This window comes from Megalopta genalis, chromosome 4 (assembly GCF_051020955.1).
Source record: "Megalopta genalis isolate 19385.01 chromosome 4, iyMegGena1_principal, whole genome shotgun sequence".
NCBI classification, from domain to species: Eukaryota; Metazoa; Arthropoda; class Insecta; order Hymenoptera; family Halictidae; genus Megalopta; species Megalopta genalis.
The window spans coordinates 15633783-15658977 of record NC_135016.1 but is presented as its reverse complement, the minus strand read 5'-3'; the positions used below and the strand labels follow the sequence as shown (position 1 = coordinate 15658977).

General features: G+C 33.8%; 1 protein-coding gene across 1 annotated transcript in view; it reads right to left on the bottom strand.

Moving 5' to 3' along the window:
- LOC143259277 (potassium voltage-gated channel protein Shaw-like) overlaps positions 1–11956 on the bottom strand; it is a 421748-nt gene extending 409792 nt beyond the window's left edge. Inside the window, exon 1 of the mRNA XM_076520713.1 lies at positions 11505–11956. The gene's annotated coding sequence lies outside the window, so the exon portion shown is untranslated. The remainder of the gene's footprint in view (positions 1–11504) is intronic.
- Between the last annotated feature and the right edge of the window lie 13239 nt (positions 11957–25195).

Sequence of the window (25195 nt, the reverse complement as noted above, 5' to 3'; positions counted from 1 at the left end):
TGGTCGTGATATATAATTTTGTGACCCCCTGTACAGTAGGGTTATTTAGCTCAGGGATCAAGAATATTTTTGAAGACCTTTTGGGCCTTACCACCATAAAGTGTGATACATGACGAAAAAATGATGTGTGTAAAATTTGATACTCAAATTTGAATTTCGAAATAAAAAAAAAATGAAAGTCGAAAGATAAAGACCACCCTACTGTTGAATGATTTTAGACAGCCAATGTGTAAGTAGAAATGATAAGTGATGGGCAGACTAGCATGAATCAAATTTTATTGGCACACTTAAGCAACGAATATTCGAATTCTATTTTCCAACTAAACGAAGTTTATACGAATTTATTTTTTTTTTGCGTCTGTTCAGATAACGTTCATACAATAATAACTTTAATGATTCACGTTTCATATTCCTTGGACATAAGATACATGGATGAAGGATTTTCTACGTGCAAGATACGGACTGGCATTATTTCGTAAAAACCTCATTTTTTAAGAAAATTGAATTAAAAAGTTCATCTAATACGACGTGCACTGTGAAGTGACGGTTGGGTTACGTTTCTCTCCGTTACTCGTTTCGTAGACTGCGACGCTTTGTACAAATTTACATTTTTATACGAGAAGTGAAAGACACAGAAACCAAATAAAACTCGTCGTTTGCTAACGTTTTCACCGAATCGAAAAAAAACTACATTGCATTTGTTAATGAACATAAATAATTTTTATGCCATTAGTTTATGGAGATTTTGTATCACAAATGCATCAAATTCCATAGAATTCTGTTAATTTTAATGTATTACTTTGCGTTAACATTCGTTAATAGTTTGTGTTATTTTTATTATTCGGATAGTGATTCTACATGCAAAAATAAGGCGAGGAAAAAGAGTAACATTTTTTCAATTTAAGACTCCGTTTTCGAAAAAAATTTTGGGTTGAGAAAATAATACTATTTAGTAAGAATCAAGTGGCACGTCTGATCATGACATGCCAAATATACTTCCCGTCATATTATTTATTATCGATATATTCACTTTACTGTGTTATAAAATTAATATTAGTATGAACTAATAAATTAGTTTAAATTGAATTAAATTATTGGGTAATTAAGCATGAAATGCATACTTTACTGTATCATTTTACTACGAAATCTATGCAATTCATATTTAATGACCTAATACTTGAAACTTCATGAATTAAAATACGAATGGGTCGACTCGGAGTCGACATTCACACGACTTCCGACTAATAATATGCTGTATAACAATACGCTGAGTTGAACATAGTGGAAAAGAATAATCTTATATAAAAAGTATGAGAATCGGAGACTATTACATAAAAGATGTAACATATTCTTTAACATGTACACAAGGTGTCATGTAACTAGTGCTACAACCGGCAAGAAAATGATTCTACATTCAAATATAAGTTGGAAAAAAAGAATAACATTTTTTCATTTAAGGCTTCATTCTCGAGACAAATTAGGTTGAAAAAATAATACTATTGAATAGAACGCGTCAAGTGACGCGTCTGATCATGACATGCCAAATCTACTTCTCGGCATATTATTTATTATCGATATACAACCGGCAAGAAAATGATTCTACATTCAAATATAAGTCGAAAAAAAAGAATAACATTTTTTCATTTAAGGCTTCATTCTCGAGAAAAATTAGGTTGAAAAAATAATACTATTGAATAGGAATCAAGTGACGCGTCTGATCATGACATGCCAATTCTACTTCTCGTCATACTACAAGCCACGCGATCTTGCCGCATCTTTGAACTCAATTTTCTCGAAAACCGAGTCTTAAATGAAAAAATATGTTATTTTTTCGGCTTATTTTTTGTTGTAGAATTTGCCTATTATACAGAGTGTGTGAAAAATCGTGGTACTTCCGACCAGGAGATGATTCTACATGGAGAAATCAGTTGAAAAAAAGAGTAACATTTTTTCACTTAAAACTGCGTTTTCGAGAAAAAAAGGTTTAAAGACCTGTTAGGTTTGTATGACTTGTAGTTAGACGAAAAGTAGAATTGGTATGTGATGGCCAGACGTGCCACTTGATTCCTATTCAATAGTATTATTATTTCAAGCTATTTTTTCTCGAAAAAGGAGCCTGAAATGAAAATATTGGGTTGGCAACTAAGTAATTGCCGATTTCAGTTATAGATGTCTCTCACTCCCATTTTTATGGTATCCGTAAATGTTATATTATAAAATTATTATTATTATTATTATTATTATTATGTTATTTTTTATTATCCGTGAATGTTAGCAACTGGACAAATTGAATGCAGCGGTCAAGGAAAAGCGACCAGAATTGGTGAATCGTAAAGGTGTCATTTTCCACCAGGACAATGCTAAGCCGCACACGTCTTTGTCAACTCGGCAAAAATTGATGGATATTGGTTGGGAATTGATGTTACACCCACCATATAGCCCTGATCTCGCGCCATCGGATTACCACTTATTTCGATCCCTGGACAACTCCCTTCGTGGTAAAACTTTTAATGATGATGACGCTGTAAAATCTCACTTAACTCAGTTTTTGGCCGAAAAGGATCAGACTTTCGACGAGCGTGGAATTTTCAAGTTGTCAGAGAGAAGGCAAAAGGTCATCGAACAAAATGGAAAATACATTACAGATTAAACTTCATTCCAAGTAAAAAAAATTTTTTATTTCATTGAACAAATCGGCAATTACTTAGTTGCCAACCCAATATGTTACCCTTTTTTCGACCTATTTTGCATGTAGAATCATCCCCTGACCGGTTATTTTTCACGATTTTTCACCAATCCTGCATAGCATTATAAAGAGTAAAGATTAAATATACATACATCAAAATATAAAACTATACATTGATTTATAGTTTTATCACACCTTATTTGATCAGAAATTAGAACTTCTTGCAAAACATGCACTTGAATTGACTCTTCGTGTCAATAACACATTGTAATTTATATTTTACTGATTTTCAACGAAATCACATTCGTGTTATAAAGTTGTATTATAATATTGCATTATAAAATTTTGATTACGACTATTTTATTCATCTCCTATATTACGCTGTTATGAAAGTATAGAATTACAAAATCATCCGATCAATAATAACGTTAACGTTATAAAAAATTGAGTATCTCTTCTCTACTTAAACCATAGTTTCACACAATGACATTTTGATGCTAATTACTTATTTAGACTGACTGTCAGTTGTAAAAATGCAAGGTCGATGGAAAACGGAATTGTGACAACGGATATTGCAACTATTGTCTAGATACGTCAAACCTTCACGTACCAAAATCCGCGAAGAAGATAAATGTTCCATCCGTGTCCTCTAAAATGAAACTTCACGTGGCGAAATTTTATTGCCCTCTTTGATTTATTAGTCTACAGAGTATGAATTCGCAGATTCTAGATAGTCGAGTAAACAGCACCGAATTCGTAAGGCGATGAAAACTTATCAACTCGCTATTTACTTAGGTGGAAAGAGGGCGTAACATTTCAGGGACTTATAATCGGTGCTCATCCTCGCTGGAAGAACGCGATCAATCTTTTCAACGTAAAATCTATTCTATAAGTAACGCACGTGTTACAATACGAAGCATGCGAGGAATTCATGAAAATCTCCGGTGATGTACGATCCGCGCGTGTCAGCTTTGTATTGAAATGGATCTATAAGGCACATCGAACATCGCTTACCAATGTGGAAATAAATTTTCGATTTTGCTAGGACTTTTTACTATGAAATTGTAACACAGGTGTTTTTTTCGAGATTTTCTTTAAGAGTGAAAGCCTGAATTTAGTGGATTTATGATAGAGGAAGACTAGTATAACATCTTTTCGAAGTTAGGTCATCTGCTGTTACATCAATATTTTCATTTATGCACATAATTACATACAGGGTGTCTCATTTAATTTAAGGTTGTACAAAATATCGTAGACACGTGATTTAAAAAAAACGAACTAACACCTGTCTTTTAGTATTTCAAGTAGGAAATCAAATGGCACTACTAGTTTCTTTAATCTAGTGTTTTCAAGGTTATTTCAAGGTCATCTTGCTTTTTTATCATAAACCTATATCTTTTATTTCGGAATCATATTGCACGTAAAAAAAGCACAACTCTCGTTTGAAACATATTTTTGTAACTCCTATATCTTTTAAAATATTTAACTGATTTTTCAGGTATATGTGAAGGATAATTTTATTTTCCTATTAAAGTGATAACGTTACTTTCTTCTGGATGGTATTTTATTTCATTTGGGAACATCATATTACAAAAAAATGTTTCGAACGAAATTAGTGCATTTTTTACGTAGAATATGATCCGAAATAAAAAATATAGGTTTACGATAAGAAAAAGCAAGATTATCTTATAATAACCTCGAATACATCTACGCATTAAAAAACCAGTAGTGCCATTTGTCACTACTGGTGTCAACGTAATTTTTTATAGTCTCAACTTAAATCAGACAACCTGTATACCTCTAGTTCACAGAATCGTAACATTCAAATCAGACAACATTGAATTCGGTTCATGTTTATTCCGCAACGATTTGCATTGGACTACCATTATCCAACTTTAATTGCGTCTAGACAGATATTTACGATTGAAAGCTTAATTAACAGGTTGATTGATTACACGAAGTATGAAACAGCTATTAATTTAGAAATACAAAGAATAAAGTGATGCATGACCAACTCGAATGTCGAACAGCTTGCAATATTGCAAAATATGTATTACTTGAACGGCCAAAAATGTAAAAAATTCAATAAAATTGCACACTTGATTTTGTCCAAAACTGCGTAGGCAATATCGCGACATTTTGTTTGGTATCTATATTTACGAACACTTTCACTAGTTTATAATGTACTGTGCATTACAATATAATGTATAATATTATAATATAATATATAATATTCCAATATAATGTATAATATAATATTATATGTAATATACAACATATTATAATATGTAATAAATGATGATGCTATATATAATATATAATATATTATAATAAATTCATTATATCTGTATAATAGAGAATATAAATATGATCGTAAGTTTGTATTTGATCAACATCTTCCAATGATTCAACCATATCACTATAGTATGCAGATGAATGTTCTAATTTTTTAGTTTTAATACTACTGTCGTTTAAAGCGCATTCTTGACCCTTTGCACTCGAGCGGTGAGACTGAGCCGCCACTAAAAATTATTGTACTATTTTTCAAAAGAATGTTCACATTATTCAATTCGTTTCCACTCATTAAATTGTTAAAAATAAAAGTCTTCTATAAGCAAACTGGTTGAAAACTGTAGATTGAAACAAATGTCTTTATTTTGAAGTTAAAATAGTCTACAGTGTAATGGGTTAATTTACCATTCGATAAAAACAAGAATCTACTGTACACAACAATGTTTTATATGCTTCATAAGGAATGTAATATTGTACCGATTATTTGTATTTTGTATATATGATATCGTTTGTAATTACCAGAGTGCCGCAGTTCCTGTACTTAATTACGCTCTTGAACTGTGCATACAAATGTTGCGCATTAGTATTAGCATAAAGATACGGTTTATATAAATTTCATTTTTACTCAAGTTTTGTCAGCTGGTAGGTTGACAATCGTGTATTCCACAAGACGAGGAGTGTGTATGTATTTCACAATAAAATACGAGCAGAAGTGTTAATAACATAATTTAATGTTTAAAAGATTGTAACGTAATAATTGGAAATGGCGATGGATAAACACGAATTAATAAGTAATTTTGTAATTAGTAGACAGAGAAAGCATCATTATTTTGTGGAATGAACTTCGTTTAAATGTTAAACGCCTACGAATACAACATGTGAAATAGATGAAAATGATGAAATACATCTTGACACCTGTTTGGAAATGTTCGTTTAAAGTATCGTTTTGAATTATAGAAAGTGAGAACATGACATGTTGCAAATGACAAGTACAATTTCTGTTCAATTCTGATGTACGAGATTCATAAAGAAACAAAAGTATTCGATTTAGATTTTTAAAAAAATTAGATGCATTTTATAAATGAGAAATCCATCTATTAGCGACAGTATGAAACAAAAGTTAATCCTTTAAGGATTGACTAAAATGAGGAAGTACAGTAAAATAAATATTATAATTATTTATGAGGTCGTTCGGAATGTTGTTTCATTCTTTCGCGAGAAAATGAAAGTCGATTTTTTTAATGTTACGAGTAAAAGCAAACTTTTCGACATTTTTCTGGTAGCTTTGAAATCTTATTGTTTAACATTTGGAGAAATATTGAATCAAGTGTTTCTTTAACACCCTTACAAAATGAAATTTTTATGAAAAACGAAACAACTTTCCGAACGACCTAATATATGATTTTCATGGCATTATATTATATAATATCATATTTCTATTATATGAATGTCATAAAAATTATATTACACGTGCGTGAATACATTATATTCATATTATAAATTATATAAGGGCCATGACAGATCAAATTTTTTATAATTACGACAAATTAAACAATAATAACAGTTTATAACGTTTCATATAATTGATTGTATAAGTTATTCTTAGTATCAGGATATTTTATGAAATAATAAAATAGAATCGTTTATACATATAGAAAAAAAACCCCTACACATTTTGCACTTAGGTGTATTTTGCACCTAATGCTAGCATATTCTACGTATACAATTTTACTTTAGAAATGTATGCTATCATATTGGGAGGTTTAATTTAATCATCGATTTAACGATGATTTAACCGCGAACGTTAAATAAAGTCAGAACAATTTATTGCATAAAACAAAAGCCAACATTAGAGTTTATCCATGTCATCAAAACATCTAAATAAATAATAATAACCGGTTGCTAAAGCTTGAGGAAGCCGGAGATTATCCTGCAGATTTTATCAACCCTTACATTAAGTAGTGAAGATTTACGATATTAATTACTCTGTCGATCCTCTTGCACTTCACAGATCGTGAACGACTTTACTATGCTTAATATACCAGGGCTAAAGTATATTTTCCATTCTGTGCAAATAGTTCCCTAAGAAAAATGAAAATGAGTAACACGCCAGTCAACGCGTTAAAGTTCTTCGAATAATCTTGTTAATAACGGTTTTCAATAACGAATCCCTACTTTTCTTACTGAAAATTTCAAGCTTGATGTGTCGGCGAAAACAGGAAGCTCTCGCGAAATTCTATACGGGGTGAGTCATTTAACTATTTCACCTCAATTTTCATGTAAACTGTAATATCGTAGAAAAAACTGTTTCGAACGGAAGTTGTTCGGTTTAAAGACGAGCATACACGGCAACAATTAAGTTTTCTCTATTTTCTTATTGTATGAAAATATAAATGAATATATCACATATGACTTTGTAATATAATATATTGAACAATCCTTGGAATACAAAAGAGTAAAACTAATAATTCGAATGGTTATAATCATAACTAGACTGCGGATCTTTATGCATCATGTCAATGATTTCGATGAAGATAGTTGGAAAATTGAACGAATTTTGAAATATCATTGTATTATTTTCAGTCGAACAAAATGATTAAAAAACGAAAACATTTTCTATTTAGTTTTCATTTCTTGCAATTGGTGCATTAAATTTTTATTTCGCATAAAAATCCGCAGCCTAATTATAAACTTTCTAGTTTCAGTTTCATTCACCCGCTGCTAAGTTCGAATGTTATTCCATTCATAAGTCAGTTCAATATTCTGTTCTCTTGTCACCAATGTTTTAACCTTTTCACCTACGATTACGTTTAATTCTACATTAATTACGACTTATGTTAGTTTTTTAGTAACAATAATTTGAATACTGGACTGCATCTGAATGACCTAGTACGATATACAGTGAGCCATGAGAATAGTCGAACGCCTTTTAAAACGGAATAACATTTTTATCAGTGGGTCATACGATGTAACTTTTTTTTTAGATGTTAGAGGAATTAGTTTACTGGACAATGGTTAAAGAATTGTTTCAAAAATTGCATATGTTTGGAATAGTAAAAGCGATAAAGAACTCGGGACTTTTAACTTTTTCATGTGAACCAATAACGAAAATTTAAAAAATGCATTTTGTAGATCTCGCGCGGTAACTTATATCCTATATCCTATATACTATATCCACGCTGAAAATTTTATCGAAATCGGTTGCCTCTAATATGAGTTGTAAACAATTAAAAATCACGAACGTCGCAGTTTTATCCCGATTATCGGCGCGTTCGAACGATAACTATCTGCAGTTTTTAAAATCTTTCAACGCTTACAAATTGACTCTGCGTTAACCGATTTCCATGAAATTTTCCAACATGCATATAAGTTTCAAAGCACCACAAAACGCGTTTTTTAACTTTTCGTTATAGACTAAGATAAAACAGTTGAAGTACGCGAGTTTTTTATCTTTTTTTGTGATTTCAAGTTAGTAGTAAAATTTGAAAAAAGTACTTTATTCAATGTACAGTAAACGAGCCCCTTTAACATAAAATTAATCGAGTTTTAAAAAACGCATATCGTTTTAGAAGGTGTACGAATTCTTTCGTCTGGCACTGTATTTATAGTATTCGCTACACGTACGTTATGACAGATAATAATATGTTTATAACTTGAATTATTGCGGATGTAAAGAAACATTATTTTAATGGTATAAATTTGATGTAAGTAGTTCTAACTTAGGTAATAATAAAACACTTGTAAAATCGTTGACTCATTTCTATAATTACATATTTGTAAGCAGGATACCATTGGTCAATTAATTCTTTTGCATAAATTACGTTTCGAGCCACTTTAATGATCCGTTTTTTTTTCATTCGTTCCTAGCTTATAAATACTCATATATTGATAAATATTTTAAGACAAATTATGTGGTAAATATATAAGATGAAGCTGAATTTAATAAATTGATATAATCGCAAGTCTCTTATCAAGTGAATTCGTTTGATCAAGAGTTTGTTATTTTATTTGCCATTCCATTCAATTGCAATCTTTGAAAACAATATCTTAGCCATTGTCTACCAAACTAATGCTTCTAAAATCACAAAAAAATTCAAGTCACTTGGTCAAGTCTCACTGTACGCGTTTCGCATAGGAAGTTTGACAGCGGAGGAATAAAATTGCATTCTTATTCTATCAAAATAATCTATTAAAATTCGTACATACGCAAGCATTAGGTAAAATCTGTAGGATACAGTGCACATAATAAGGAATCAACATTAAAAATCGATTCGATTGTAATATTAATTGGCTGTTTTACACTCTGACGAGAATTAATGACCGTGCAATCTATTGTAATGAAGTTTAATACAGATGAATTACGTAATCGTTGAAGTTTATAGTACATGCGTGAAATTTTAGTGATTTTAAAACGATAACGAGAGTAATCAACTGATTAATACGTTTCATCCTATTATAGAACATCATTCCTATACCATTGTATAGGTATTGCAATTCAAAATTTATGCGAGTTTGGTGTCGCATAAATATTAAGTATGCACATGCAGAAATCGTCCACTAAACGATAAGATTTCGCCTGAAATCTCGAGAAAAATTCAAGTCATTCGGTCGAATTTCGAAAAATTCGTATCGTTTCGAGAAGCGTTTGAACACTTTCGTGCGTCACTGTTCGCGTTTCGCCTAGGAATTGTGACCGCGGCGGGTTAAGCAAAAAACGCAATTTCCACTGGAATAGCCCCTAATAAGGATATCGACGTACACCGGGCTCTATCGCAGGGCTTGTTGCATGATCGGCCCACGATTCGAACCGCCAAATTCTCGAACTTTCGAAACTCGGCGCCGGCGGCCGCAGCCGGCTAGGATTCTTCTGAACGTGCCCGAAAACCGTGCACCGCCGACAGCCAAACTGCCTAACATCGATTAGCAAAATCACGGCGTGCTCGCGTACCTGTGTTTCTCGTGCCAGCCAAGGGAAAAGCTTCTCATAGTCGCCACCCCTCCGCGTCTCCCCCGTCGACACCCTCGTTCCCTAACCCCCCTCGCGGCACCCTGCCCCCACCAGAGCACCGCTGAACTCCGTCGAAAGCGACTCCGTGGCTGGGGCAACCAGGGGAAGGTTGACATCATTCGAAAAGGTTGTTGACCACCATGACAGTGTGCGCGTATGCGAAGACAAGCCGCGTGCTGTCACGAGCCCGACGAATGGAGCGGAGCGGAGCGTTTTACCAGCTCGTGCAGGCTGGTTTACAAGTAAGCCTGAGCGGCGGCAGTATCAGTCGACCCCTTGTCGCGGGAATCGATAGTCTGCGTGCACGAAACGCCGATAAGCAGTCCGGTACGCCCAACGACATTCCAACCGCGATTCCGTCTTCGATGAAAAAGAAATGGCCAGAGAACCCGAGGTACGAGGTGCACGAACAACCGGAGAAAGGAACGGGCCGGGAGAGCGAGAGAAAAGGGAGGGAACGAAAGTGGGAAAAGAATGGATGAAAGAATGGAAGAAAGAACGAAGGAAGGGAAGCAAGAAGAGAAGCAAGAAGGAAAAGAAGGGTGGAGGAAGAGGAGGAGGAGGAGGCAGTCAGGAGGGACTAGGTTGTTGAAGCACCGACAAAATCGAACCAAAAAGGCTCGCGGGGGGCGGGCACGGGCACGGGTACGGGCAGGGAAGCGACGGCAATTGAGCGAGAAAGCGAGAAACTGGTGAATCCGATAAATCAATGAACGAAAATACTTTATGCGAGCGGTGGATGGGGGACGGCCGAGTCGCTGGCAAGGAAAACCGGAGTACACGCCGACCAAGTGCATCGAACCAGTGGTTTACGCGAAGATTGATAGGGATACGGGCAGTCATCGACTTCGGAAACTTTCCTCCATCGCGGAATCTCTTAACGGTGCTACTCGACACCGTTCGGTTAAGTGACTGTTCGATCGGGCCGGGAAGCAACGATGACCAAGAGAGAAAGAGAGAGAGAGAGAGACACGATACGTATTAAAACTATTCCGCCACTGATCCAAGATTCCCTCCTACGTACTTATCCGGTTACCAGAGAGGAATAAAGATCCTCTCGGGCGGCACACCACGCGAGGATACGAACCATCGGGGCTGGCAGGCGGGCACCTCGCGGTTCCCAGACACGCTTCTCCGCGTACAATTTCGTGGACTCTCGAGTGAATACGCGCCGGGCGGAAAGACGATCGGTGCCGGACCGATGGAAATCCTCTCGCTCGGTCGGAACAAAGAAACGTCTGGCAACAGTTGTAGGAGCGTTCGCTGGAGGATGTTCGCTTGAGGACATTCGCTTGAGGACGTTCGCCAGAGGACGTTCCCGACGAGGGAACATTCATCGAGTAATTACTCGTAAGAACACGGGAATATAATTAGTCCGCTAGTGGAAGGAAACGGCTCTAGGTGCCTGAGACTGCCAGAGACTCGCTGTGACTTCGGTGACAGGTAAGCCCCTCGGGGCGGCAGTTCGCTGGAGAGGACGGAGCGATACCGTCAGAAGGGACAATAAAACCTACTTACCCTCGGTCGCGCTCTCTTCATGTCTCGAGACTCCTTTGCGGCATCTCAACGATACTATTCCGCTTCCGTATCCTCCATGTCGGTGCTGGCGGTGGCGATGGCGCTGGTCGAGAATTGCACTGGCACAGTGGACACTAGTTTCTGCCTCGGCGAGGTCCTCGACGATGCCGGGTCGTCTCCGTCTGCGTTCACAGTCTTCGATCACCGGGGCTGATCCCTCGGTCTCGTGGGCTACACGGTTACCGGTTGATTCTCTCACCTGCTCACCGTGTCACCACCCGACACAACCAGAAGGTCATCGTTGCCCGTTTCAGTCCCGACAGCCGTCTCGATATCGGTCTCTCGGTCGCTCGGTCTCTCGGTCTCTGGGTCTCTCGGCGTTTCGATATATCCGTGTCCCGTCCCGTGTCGTCAGGACGATGGGGCTCGGACTGCCTCGACTCGTGCGCGGACCGAACTGACCTCGAACCAAGTCGCTGATTCCGTCGGAAGACGACGGTGACTGCGAAGGGGTGGTGTGCCGTTGCGGTAAGGGTGGGGAACAGAGGCGCGCGCAGAGTCTCGAGTGCGTATGCGTAAGGGTAGTCTTCGCGACGACAACGGCTTCAACGTGCACGCCGCGGCTTCAAAGTGGACGTTGTTTTGCGAGTCACGCCGTAGCACCGATTTTTTCCCCGAGTCTTCCGCTGCTGATTATCTCTTTATTCCTGCGGCGCGGCGCGTCGCGTCGCGTCCCGTCGGCCGGACCCCGGACCTCGATCCCCGTACGTCCGGAACCCGGAGGCCCGGAGACCCGGAACCCAGCCGCTGGCAAATCCGCTACACGGACTTGCCTTTTACCGTTTCACTCGGATCCGACGGCTGCCGCTTCTCCGCCTGCCGCTACTTAGTTACGCGTCCCTGCTTTCGATTGTTTCGCTTGTTCTCCGTGAATTGTCGAGCGTGAGAGTTGCTGAAATGTTCCGAGACCTGCTTCCCGGGATCCCAAGAAGGAAAACCTCGGTGATACGAATGTATAGTGAATTCGAAAAGGTACTGGCACGATCGAGGAAACACGTCGATGTGATACCCGTCGATTTTTACGGAAGCTGGATTTTGGGCAAACATGTGGCGCGTCATGTTTTTTACGATTTCTACAGTCGAAGAAGAAATTGCAAACTTCGGTTAACGCTTGCTTTCGATGACCGTAAACAGATCTGGTCACATCCGGAGACTCAAAAGGCACTGTACGATAGACTTAACTCCCTGTCGTGCCATTTTCTTCACGGTTATAATGGTTAGAAGATTTTTGATTGTAATCGTTTCTAAGAAGATGAATGACAATTTACGTTTATTCTGTGTCTACGTTTACGTAAATGTTTAAATACTGATGACAAGAAATCAGAATTATATTCAGACCGAAAAGAACGGGATAGCACTCATGCATAACAGGTTATTACTAGAAATCTCCATCACGTGTCAGACTCGTCAAAGTATGGCAAGGGGTTAATCCTCAACCGGACTGCCAATTACTGCCAATTATTGTTTCACTAAATATTGCATGCATGCAAATTAGTAACTGCACGTTTTACGTTGAAATATTGCGAACTTGACAAGTTAATAGACAGGATTACATGAATTTTTAAATAATTACATCAGCGTATATTAACAGTGACTTGTTTAAAGTTACGCGTGGCCGCTGCGTCCACCGTAATCCAGTTAAGGGTTAAACAATAGATTCAAGTAACAGATTTATCTCATATTTTTCAACTCGTGTGATAGTTTCCGCAATTACTGAAAATTCTGCTAGGAAATTCTTCGTAATATTTTACAAATATAATAAAGAATATGGAAGTGAGTATTTTTTTGTCGGCTTTCGTTTACGTCGAAGGGGTGAACACAATCTCCAAATTTGAGAGGCCGAATCATGATTGGCCAACTATCTCGGAAACTATTAGAGCTGGAAAAGTGATTCCAATTGTAAGGTTTTGTGTGTGTGTGTGTGTGTGTTTTTTTTTACTACGGAATGCAGCACGTCATTATTGATCACGCCATAAGACCTGTACACTGTTTCCTGCGGAGCACGGAGTATAGTGACGGCGACGAGTAATGTTATTCGTGAAATTATAGTGACTCGCATTAACCCTCGAACAGCCGACGTAAATGTGCGGCGCGGCGCGGCGTGCAGACACCGGGTCAATTTTGACCCGTAGCTGAATTTTTAGTACACTTGCTTTGCGCCCCACTCTTTGGTACAGAGTGATATTTAATGATCTCTAAAACGCGGTGGAGAAGGGAGTTTGTTAACAAAAAGTGTAAAATTTAATAAACATATTTTCAAGTTCCGAGTCAACGGTGACCCGGTGTCGGTTGCGCGGAGATTAATATTCGAACACTTTTTCAAACGGAATAACATTAAACATAACACTAAACAATGACTAAAATACTATTTTTCAAATTTTGTTACTATTAGAAATCATAAAAAACTAAACTCGCGTTTCTTCGACATTTTCATCTGAGACTGCAACGAAAATTTAGAAAACGCATTTTGTAGAGCTCGGTAACTTATCTGCACAATGAAAATCGATTAACCCTGATATGAGCTGTAAAGAATTATAAACCGCGCGAAAATCAGAGTTTTGTTTCATTTATTGACGCTTTCGAACGATAACTGTCAGAAATCTGCAGTTATCTTTCATATCTGCAGAAAATCTTTCAATGCTTGTACGATAACTATGCGTTAACCGATTTCGATGATATTTTCAGCGTGCATACAAATCACCGAGATCTACAAGATGCAGTTTTTAAATCTTTGTTATAGGTTCCGATAAAGAAGTTAGGAAACGAGATCTTTTTTTGTTTTATTAGTAGTATACTAGTCCCTCTATCATCTAAAAAGAACATTCAAGTAGTTTAGTCCAGTTTTAAGAAAGTTATTGTGTTTTAGGAGGTATCTGAATATTAATGAGAGTTACTGTATACCATTTCAAATGAAATATCAAGTTCCACCATCACATAATTCTTAAAAATATCATGAAAATTCCTATTTCATTAATTATGCGCATCTAAGGCTTTCGCATTATTGAAAATGGCAAAATATTCAAGTTAAATTATTATTCTTTAAAATACGGAAATTATAATTCCATTTTATCCGTATTTGTTGTTAATAGTATTTAATAAATCATGTCAAATACAAAATCGAAATGTTAACTTAAATCTCACGCACGACACATTTTGACATACATTAATAATAATATCTATTGCCACTCACTTCTCATTCATCATTCGATCATCATCGACTTCCACTCTTGTCACATCATTCGTTTATTTAATTCTACTGACTTAATAATAATAATTCCACAGTGTTCTGTACTTGGGTATACACTTCTCGCGCACACATATTGAACAAAATAAATTAACATTGAGATATCTAAAAGTTGTGTAACTATAGACTTCTTATTAACACTTTGGCTATGCCAGCCACCCCAAAGTTTCATAAAAATTATTTACGAAAACAATTTCAATTGTTATAATACTTAGTGATTTTTCATTCAAGTATTTATCATTGGTTATTCATTCGTTTTTTCGTAATATAGAAATTGATGTTCTATGATATCAATTACATTTTGAACATTCTTATATGTTCTGTTGGTTGTAATAAAATTAGGAAGGAAATAAGAGAACAAATTAATTTTGAAATCTGAGCAAATCATTTCGTCATTCGTGTACAGAGCGGTCAGTAACTGGGGTACAACCCGCAGGGGGGGTGACCTCACACACACAAATAAGAGAAAAATGTAGAACAATATTTTTGCATTGAAGGCTCCGTTTTCGAGAAAAATTGGTGGAGAGGATAATACTATTGAATAGGAATCAAATGGCACGTCTGATCATAACCTATCAATTCTACTTCACGTTATACTTAACACTTAGCCAACCCAATAAGGAGATCTCCCCATTTTAAATTCAGTCGATTGATGACCGAATGGATGATTAATGAAAAATTAAAAATGATTGCTTAATTTGATTTGCTTAATTTTATTAAGATTTGCAAGAGGTACGAATGCTGAAGAAGTAATTGGTGCCATATAAGTTTGCTTCGTAATTTTTGTTTAATTGAGTGAAATATTTTAATTTAAAATATTTTAATATTTGATAATTTAATTAAAATTTTCATTTTTAATGAAAATTTTTCAGGTATGCAGAATGAATTACTCAAGGAATTATAATCACAAAATAACTTAATTACATTATAATTCAATTATATTGTAATCCACAATTATAATGTAATTCGTAATTCAATAAGAGTATAATTACGAAGTACGCGGAATAATTGAATTACATTCATTATGAATTACAATGCAATTGAATTAAATTAATTACGAATTATAATGTAATTGAATTAGATTAATTACTAATTACAATGTTATTAATAAATAAATTAAATTATTATTAATAATTACAATATAATTTTTATTTATTCGACGCGAAGTACCATATGCAAACGAGATGAAAATATGAAAGTGCCAAATGAAAACGCTTAAATGATAATTAATAAGTAACAATTGAAATTGTTTCTATAAATAAGAAATAAATTTTATTATTTAAAATAATTTATTTAAATGAACCTATATAAATAATTAGTAATTGATTCTATCTTTCATTTAAACTTCCAAATAACAAATAATTTTGTACTTTAATAATCACTTGAATGATGCCCAACTCTGGATTTCCGGATAATGAAAGTTCTAATATAAACACGAAATATGGGTAGTCAAAAAACATAACCATAAGATAATGTCACAAACTATGAATGGCGATAAGGAGAATACGAATATTGTATTTCAATTACATTGTATTTGAATTATACTGTAATTCTCTCTCACACACACACACACACACACACACACACACACACACACACACACACACACACACACACACACACACACACACACACACACAATTACATTGTATTTGAATTACGTTGTAATTCACACACACACAATAGTATTGTATTTGAATTATGTTGTAATTCAACAGTATTGTATTTCAATTACATTGTATTTGAATTATATTGTAATTCACACACACACACACAATTACATTGTATTTGAATTACGTTGTACTTCCGTTATATTCATGATCGAAATAATTAGTAATTGAGTTAACTGAATGGATTGAGTTACTTGATTTAATCACATTGTAGTTGAATTACAATGTAATTGAATTATAATGTAATTCAGTTACGTAATTGTATTATAATCTAATTGAATTAGCACAACTCTGAGCCACGGGAACCTGCGGATTTTCCAATTCATTTTTCTCGTAAACGAAGCATTAAAGGAGAAAATGTTATTCTTTCTTTTCGATTTATTTTTGCAAGCAGAATGTCCCGTTTTCCGGTTGTATAATACCACCAGTTATCGACCATTCTGTATAAGAAACATGACCGTCAATGTATTAAAAGGAATACAACTTCGTAATTTCAACTGTAGTTCTAGCTGTAACAATTTCTGAGATATTACACGAAAAAGGTTTGGATCCGAAGTGGGCTGTTTTCATCCCTTCAATGCGAACGATGGTCGACAAGAAATAAATCTGTCGAATATTTTTCTAAAAACTTGGGGAACTTACATCGAACTTGGCATTTATCACCTCGGTATGTTCCCTTGTTTGTTACGCTTCTGTGCTTTTCATTGTTGTGCATTGTCCTCCGTGAATTACCAAGCGTGCCATTTTTCGAAAATTTCTGTGTTTCCTAAGTGGATTGAGACCCACACACCTTCTAAAAGGGTACATCATTTTTAAAACTGGTCTACATGACTTGAATTTTTTTGTAAATGTAGAGGATATAGTTTACCGTACTATGACTAAATTCTTTTTTAATTTTTTTATACTATACTTGGAATAAAAACAATGTAAAATAACTTTTTTCACTTTCTTATCTGAGCCTGCAACGAAAATTAACCTTTCTTAATCAACGAAGAGTACATTCTACGAACGTAGAGCAGTAGTAAAATTGAAGTAAATTATAATAAAATAGCAATGCCTTGTTATTTAGTTACTTTACGCTTATATTTTTGTGGTTTATTCATTTGTATTGTTTATAGAATTTTTAATTTGATTAATTTGTAAGTAAAACGAATAATCGATTTGTCGAATTGAAAATATTTTCATGTTTCATAAACGAAGATTTGGAAAAAATATTGTTCCTCATTATTTCTCAATTGTTGCATTTGTTTATTAATGTTAGGTTCATTATTATTCTAAAATGTGTTAATATTACAAATATATTTCCTGTTTTGCCCGAAATTTACTTTAAATAGCAGCAGCAGATTTCGTTTTCTCAATGAGAGCGCAGACGTTGTTAAATGGAAAATCATTAAAAGTTTATTAACCCTTTGTACTCGGACGACCTTTCTTAACAGCATAACAAAATTGCCAATAATTATGGTACTTTTAAAAAGTTAAAATTTTCAATTTCATCGATATAATCTTCTATCAAATTCTATTTAAATGGTTTAATTATTTCTAACCTTCTATTATATATTGTATGTATTAATAATTCATTAAGGTCCGAGAAAAATGCTACAGAAATTTTGAGAAAAAAATAAAATTATCAACTCTTAAATAGTAAAACAATTGTTTAAATGATCACAAAATCGATACTTTTGACAATCTTTTCAATGCTTGATTGCATCGGAAAACATATTAAGCAGATCTTGTAGATTTAAACTGCCTGCGTCCTTTATATCGTATTATTACTTTTTATACATTGAACGAGTTTTGAAAAAAATGAAAAGGGCAGCCAAAAAAGAATTGTAAATTTTGTTCATTGATTTTGAAAACTGGAGTGTTTTTATTATTTTCAATCAATGAAGGCTAGAGAAATGTGTAAATTTTATTTTCGAACGTAATGGATTACTTTTTTTTCTGCACAATATTGTAACAAATAATTTCTATAAAACATGTTACAGTAACACGTTCGTTGAAGCTTATTTATTAGATTATTAGATTATTAAATTACTTATTAAATTACTTATTAGACGGGTAACTTGATCTATCCTACTGTTAAATAACAGAACCGGTTTTCTATGTGTAATTATTACATCATTAATTAAATCTATATGCAAATCTAATTAGAAAATTATAATTTTCTAATTTCTAGCGACTCATACTTAAGAACACGATTTTTAATTCTGTAATAATTCTATAATATTCTAATCGCATTTCTTAGACATTTAACAAAATTCAAGACTAATATTCGTTATTTTTTAATCGTTCTGTTGTAACGTTAACAAAACATTCGTCAGCAAGGAATTAGTTGAAAATGTAAAATGATTTCTAGTCACAGATTTTGTACAAACACTGATTGCTTTTTCTTCGTTAGCTATAAACGAGATCTGGTAATTGAGCAGACCACTGTATATTGTTCAATCCCTTTTAGGTCGTTATCTGCCCGGTCGATCCGATTATTCAATATTTTCTTTTCAAGAAATACAGGGAAATATCGGTTACAACGGCAATAAAAAATCAACATTGACTATTGATTTTATACACAGTTTTATATTTTCATTATATTCTTCGTTCGGCATTCCGCGTAGCGTTAGTTAACGAAACCGAACCAGATAAGTTTATTTTCGTCTGTAAATATATTTTTGGACTATTGTTTTTTCACTCATTAAATTACAGTGAAGCCTCTCGTATCCGATCCCTTATCATCCACGTGGCCTAATCATTAGACTATGGATGTTTATGTAATTGCACATTTTTTTAGAAAATAAGCAGACCAATGGGACATGAACAGAAATTTACGTTACGTTCAGGTGATTGTAAAAATGTATTTTTTATTTTTCATATTCTGCACATTTGCATACGTTTTACGTACCTATTTATGTTTAAAAACATATCCAATAATATATTCTTTGCAAATTATGTTATTTGCCGTGTACATGCAATATATCATGATCATCTGAATCATCTATCTTGTTTGGTCTATCAGTCAGCATAATATGTGTATTCAAAATTTTGGGTTTATAATCGAACACTAAGTGTAGCTATTAGTATTTCGAGTTCGAACAGTTCAGTTTTATTATTGAAGTAACGAAGTGAATTTAGTCCTTGTGCATTTCAATATTTCTAAAATGCCGAAAGTTCTGTAATGTGAAATTTCATTAACACGTTGAATGCCATGCCGGTTTTACACAAATTGTCCGTGGCGCCACGATGAATTTTCTTTTATGTAATACATATAATGTTGAAATATTATCTGCAGTAGATAAGTTACAGTGTATAACCATGTTTGACATGTTAATTGCGACAGGGGTCACTGTTTGAATTGACGATGGTAATAATACAAAATTTTAGATATTGACATTTGTTTTAAATTATATATATTTCTATCAATTTGGGCGCGTCGGTCACCTGTGGCCCCCATGGCGTCACCGTCAAGTTAAGTGCCGGTCACCGGTGACCCCCGTGGCATTCAACGTGTTAATGAAAACCTGGATCGAAAACGATCCGAAATTCATTGTTGACGTATATAGCGGAGGAAATATTTATTGTCAATTACATGCAATAAAAATGTAAAGTGTGATCGAAAATCACAATTAGTTCCATGCATATGCCGTAGCTTGACTTAATTTCAATTTCCGGTGCACAAATCAATTTTTACCGATAAATGCCGCCAATTAACGTCATCAATTTTGGAAAAAGTGCTTGTATACTGTAATTCGACGTATAATACATCAGAATGACTGTATAACGTTTCCTGATACGTAATATTAGACCTAATATTAGTAATAGCAAGTACTTAATATCGTGCATAGTTACATATTTTCGTGGATATTTTTCATATTTTTCGTGCATAAACATCCACAGAACTACAAATTATGAAGGTTTTATTCTCCAAACGTTCTTTTTTCTATTTAGCGAGTACGTCACAATGGCAATGAAACAGTAACGTGGGATATCAGGTTATTGAAAATAGAACATGAAACAATAAATGAGCTCGAAAACGGTGGATGTGCATCAAAATTAACAAGAAAGTCACTAAACACAGACATAAAAAAACAGAAACATCGAAAAAGTTTAACGAATCCACAAAGTCAGAGTTTTGATAGTATTGTATTTCAATTATGAGGATAAAACAAAAAGCAAAATCGTACCAATTTCTGTGCTTACGGTACGCGAGAAAGCACTAGAACAATAAAGCAAAAGAATGCAATTTTACAGTTACTTATGTTGAAACACATATGCGATATAGCTGCTAAAAAGATATGGATCCTTAACACTAAACCTGATCGATTTATAAATAAACTTTATATTCTTTTTCCAATTGATTACAAATAATAGACAATTTAGTACAGCTAATGAAACGCAAAATAATTTCTACATAATAATTAGGAAATATTTATTTTTCGTATTTTAAACATGCAGAATGTTCCAGGTAACACTTCTCACGATTTTTCAAGTACTTGCCACAATCTGAGAAGAAAATATTCTAAACAAAATTTTATCAATTTTCGATTGACTACTCAGTGCAGCAAAAATATTTAAAACAGAATTTTTTTCGATAATTGTCGAGGTCGCCTTCATTTGTTTAAATGTCATTTTATATTTTTGACTTAATAGTAATGTAGCATGTTGTTAATAGCATCAAGACGTATTCAACGACCTAGTGTACCATGACATTCGGATGACCATGAAGGCAAATAAATAAAAATTTCAACGAAAAAATTGTAACCAAGATTATTATAATTAATATTATTAAGATTCGAAATTACATACAGGAATCTTGTGTGAAAGTATGTACAAGAGAGCATCAGGTGATTCCTCAGAAAGAAATATGAAAAAAATATACAATAACTTTTTTCTGTTTAGGACTTCGTTTTTGAAAAAATTGAATTTGAAAGATCGCTACAATACGGTTCGTCGAGTGACGTATATCACCTATAGCCGCAAGGACGTTTGTTCAAAGCAAATTTTGAAACTCGATTTTCTCGAAAGCTAGGTCCCACACAAAGAACGTTCTTCTATATATTTTTCATATTTTTTTTTAGGAATCACCCGATGTTCTTTTCTACATAATATCAGGGACACCCTGTATTTTTCAACAGAATAACGTGGCACCGCACACTGCGAGTACTTTTTTCGAGAAAAAAGTCGCGTTTTGGTTTGGCCAGCAAGGTCATACCGTTGAAAATTGTTGTGAAAATCTTAACCGAGTTATATCTGCAAATAGCAGACAATTTTAAAAAATTGCTGAATAAAAAAAGATGTATTCAAGGTGAGTGGGGGCAATTAGAGTAAAAACTCTATGAAAACTCTATAATAATAATAAAAACTCTATATTTGCCAAAGATAATGTCGACTGTTAATAAGTGTAAAGGAGGAGCCTCAAAATATTAAGCATTAAATATCGTTCGTTGATTTATTGCTATACATAATTTTTAATTAAATGTGCTATAATTTTGTCCCACTGTATTTCCATAAAAATTTTATTTTTTTCAAATAAAATTGTTTAGACTGGCGAAATTCAATTATATTTCATTTATGTATGTTTATAGTGATATTTTATAAATTTGTATTTATACAAAAACCTTGGTCGTGATGTTAAATAAATAAAAATTAGGTTGATTTTAAAGTGTGGTATCTTTTTGTCCGACGGTGTATTCACTGCATTTTGTAAATAGTGCAGCATAATGTAGACGAGAGAAATTTCAAAATCAACCTCCGTTTTTTAAAATGGAAAAATAGACTAATAGCTAATAATGTAGTTAGTCTTTTACGAATGACTAATGACAATTATGACTACTATAATCATGTCCTACGAATGACTAATATTTTGTGATCATTAGATACAAATACAGAAGGGCACTTTCAGTTTAATTTTGAAAATTAACAGTTAGTATATCTTTTTAGACACAAAATGACATTTCACATTACCGTACCTATTAGACCGATTTCGTTTCAGAGACATTGAACAATTACTACAGTCATTGTTTATTTCGTATACGCTAATATTTCAGCAGAAATGTCTCCAGGAATAGCCGATCTGCTTTGGAGTTTCAGAAATTCACTCGACCGGTGTAAGCATTTGTTTTATGTTGCCTTTGTATTCAAGAGGTGACGTGCATTCTCATTATCATTGTATTGCTATTGTAATAAGTTATAATAATTGGACTCAATTCGTTCAAAATCCATCTATAGCATTGTCCTGCTTTCGAAACAGTTATGTTTGCAATCGTTGTTTTGACGATATAATATTCGAACCCTTGTTCACGATTAAAACAATATCAGTTGTAATTTTCACGTGAACTACATGTATAACGCATGTCGATCTTTCAACTTCGCCAGAATTTAATTAATCATTAATTTTGAAGCAGAATTGTTTACTTTGTAAAAACGCCAGCCTGTTTGTGTATATTTGATGCTCATGGGTACGTAAACGCAGTGGATCATATTATTTAGACTCGTGTAAATTTTTGAGAATCAGAATTATGCATAAAAATACAAACGTATATTCTATCTTTATACTACATGACGGAAATTGTCAAATGTTATACTGTTTTTATGATAGAAATCCTGAAAGCTATGATCAATGTCTACTCACTTAGACATTAATTATTACGTTAATTATTTGTTTAAATATTACGTTAATTAATACTTTAAATATTACGCTAATTATTACGTTAATTTTTATGTCAATTATTACGTCAATGATTGCGTTAATTATTACGTCTATTACTACGTCTATTATTACGTTAATTATTAGGTAAATTATTGCGTTAGTAGATACGTTAATTATTACGTCAGTTATTACGTTAATTATTACGTCAATTATTGTGTCAATTATTACGTTAATTATATAACACGTTTATTAGGTGCGAAAGTGTCGTAAGAAGTATGGTAAAAGAAATATTTACTTTTTGTATCATTTTTATCACTTTACATTATGTTTCTATTATATGAATATCATTCAGATGATATTACTTGTACTTACATTTTATTCCTATTATAAATCATATAAAGATCGTGGTAGATCAATTTTTTCCATAAATTCCACAAATGAAACAATGTGGCCGGTACCATATACGAACTAAACATTGACTGAGTTAACGAACATTAACGACAAAGCTACCTTATTTTTATCATACGGAATATTTTAGTCGGTGATTTCAATTTGTTCCTCAGCCCGGCTTTTATAAAATGATAAACGACAATTAAGATTGTCTAAATAATAGGATTCATTGGATAAACCTAAATAATAGGATTCATTTCGTTTAGTTATTATGTTTCAGCGGCCGCGTACTCATAAATATCGTAAATTATACAAACCGATCGACGTTTTCACGAAGTAAACAATTCTCATATATATGATATATATATGATATGTAGTTTTCATTATATGATTATATTTAATTAGCTCAACTAATACTGTTTCATTCGTGAATGAAGGCTAGTATTACACCATCGTAACAATGATTGCAAACGTAGTCGTTTCGATAACGAGACAATGCTATTCATGAATTTATGAAGCTCAATTGTTATAACTTATTTCAATTGCATGAAACATAGGATGAATGTTAATAATAGTACACTGCTAAAAAAATTATGGCATAGTAAAATATTTGCTAAAAATTGGTGAATCTTGACGATAACTTCGCAAAACATCATCCTAGGATGAAGACTTTTTTCTCAATTAAAGCTTGAAACGTATACTTTGAGATAATTTTTTCCAGATTTTTAGTTTGACGCACCCTCACCACTATAACCCTTTAAATGTGAGATTATGTTTATCATATTACGGACTTTGTAAAATTTGTTTCGGAGACGCCGTTTGCAGTCGAATGAAGTGCGATTCTTCCCCTTTAATAAAAAAACTTTGCGATGTTTCGCAAAGTTACAGAGCTTTACAAAGTTCCTGCATTTCGTCGAACTTGGAACGTTTCAATATGACAAACATAGTCAAACATTTAAAGGGTTACAGTGGTGAGGGTGCAGCAAACTTAGAATCCAGAAAGACTATTTTAAAAGTAGAGGTTCCAGGCTTTAATTTTTAAAAAAAGTCAGTCGAAGTTAGCCAATTTTTGTCCAAAATTTTTCCATGCTAGAATTTTTTCGAGCAGTATATATGCCAAAAAGCACGCAAAGCGTTAAATGGTGTCAGAATATTTTAGTTAGTGAGTGTCGAAACGTAATTAACATTGTAAATCCTTACTTTGAAATTGTATAGCCAATCGAAAATTGATCGACTTTTGTTTAAAATATTTTTTCGTCAGATTGCTGCGAGTACTTGAAAAATTTGTGAAAAGTGTTACGTGGGACACCCTATATATTCTGAAATCGGTGAAAAATGTGTCAAATCGTGACGACGGCGAAGAGACGAGGATTAAGAAGTATATTGATCGTACGAATGCCATTTGTATATATCGAGTGAAAACTTCACTTCGCTTGACATCACGAGATAATAGTTCTATTCGTAGAGAATCTTAATTAACCCAATTTTATTAAAATACCTTTGGTCGACTTATTTCTCTGCACATTTAAAAAAAAAATCGTTACGGTTATTTTTTCAATCATATCTCAGTTTTAAACTTATAATGAAACAAAAGAGTATTTCGACTACAGAAAGATGCAGTCTGTTATTTTCCTTTCTTGTTAAATTATTTTTCTTTAATTATAGATAGCTGTACTAACGATTTATT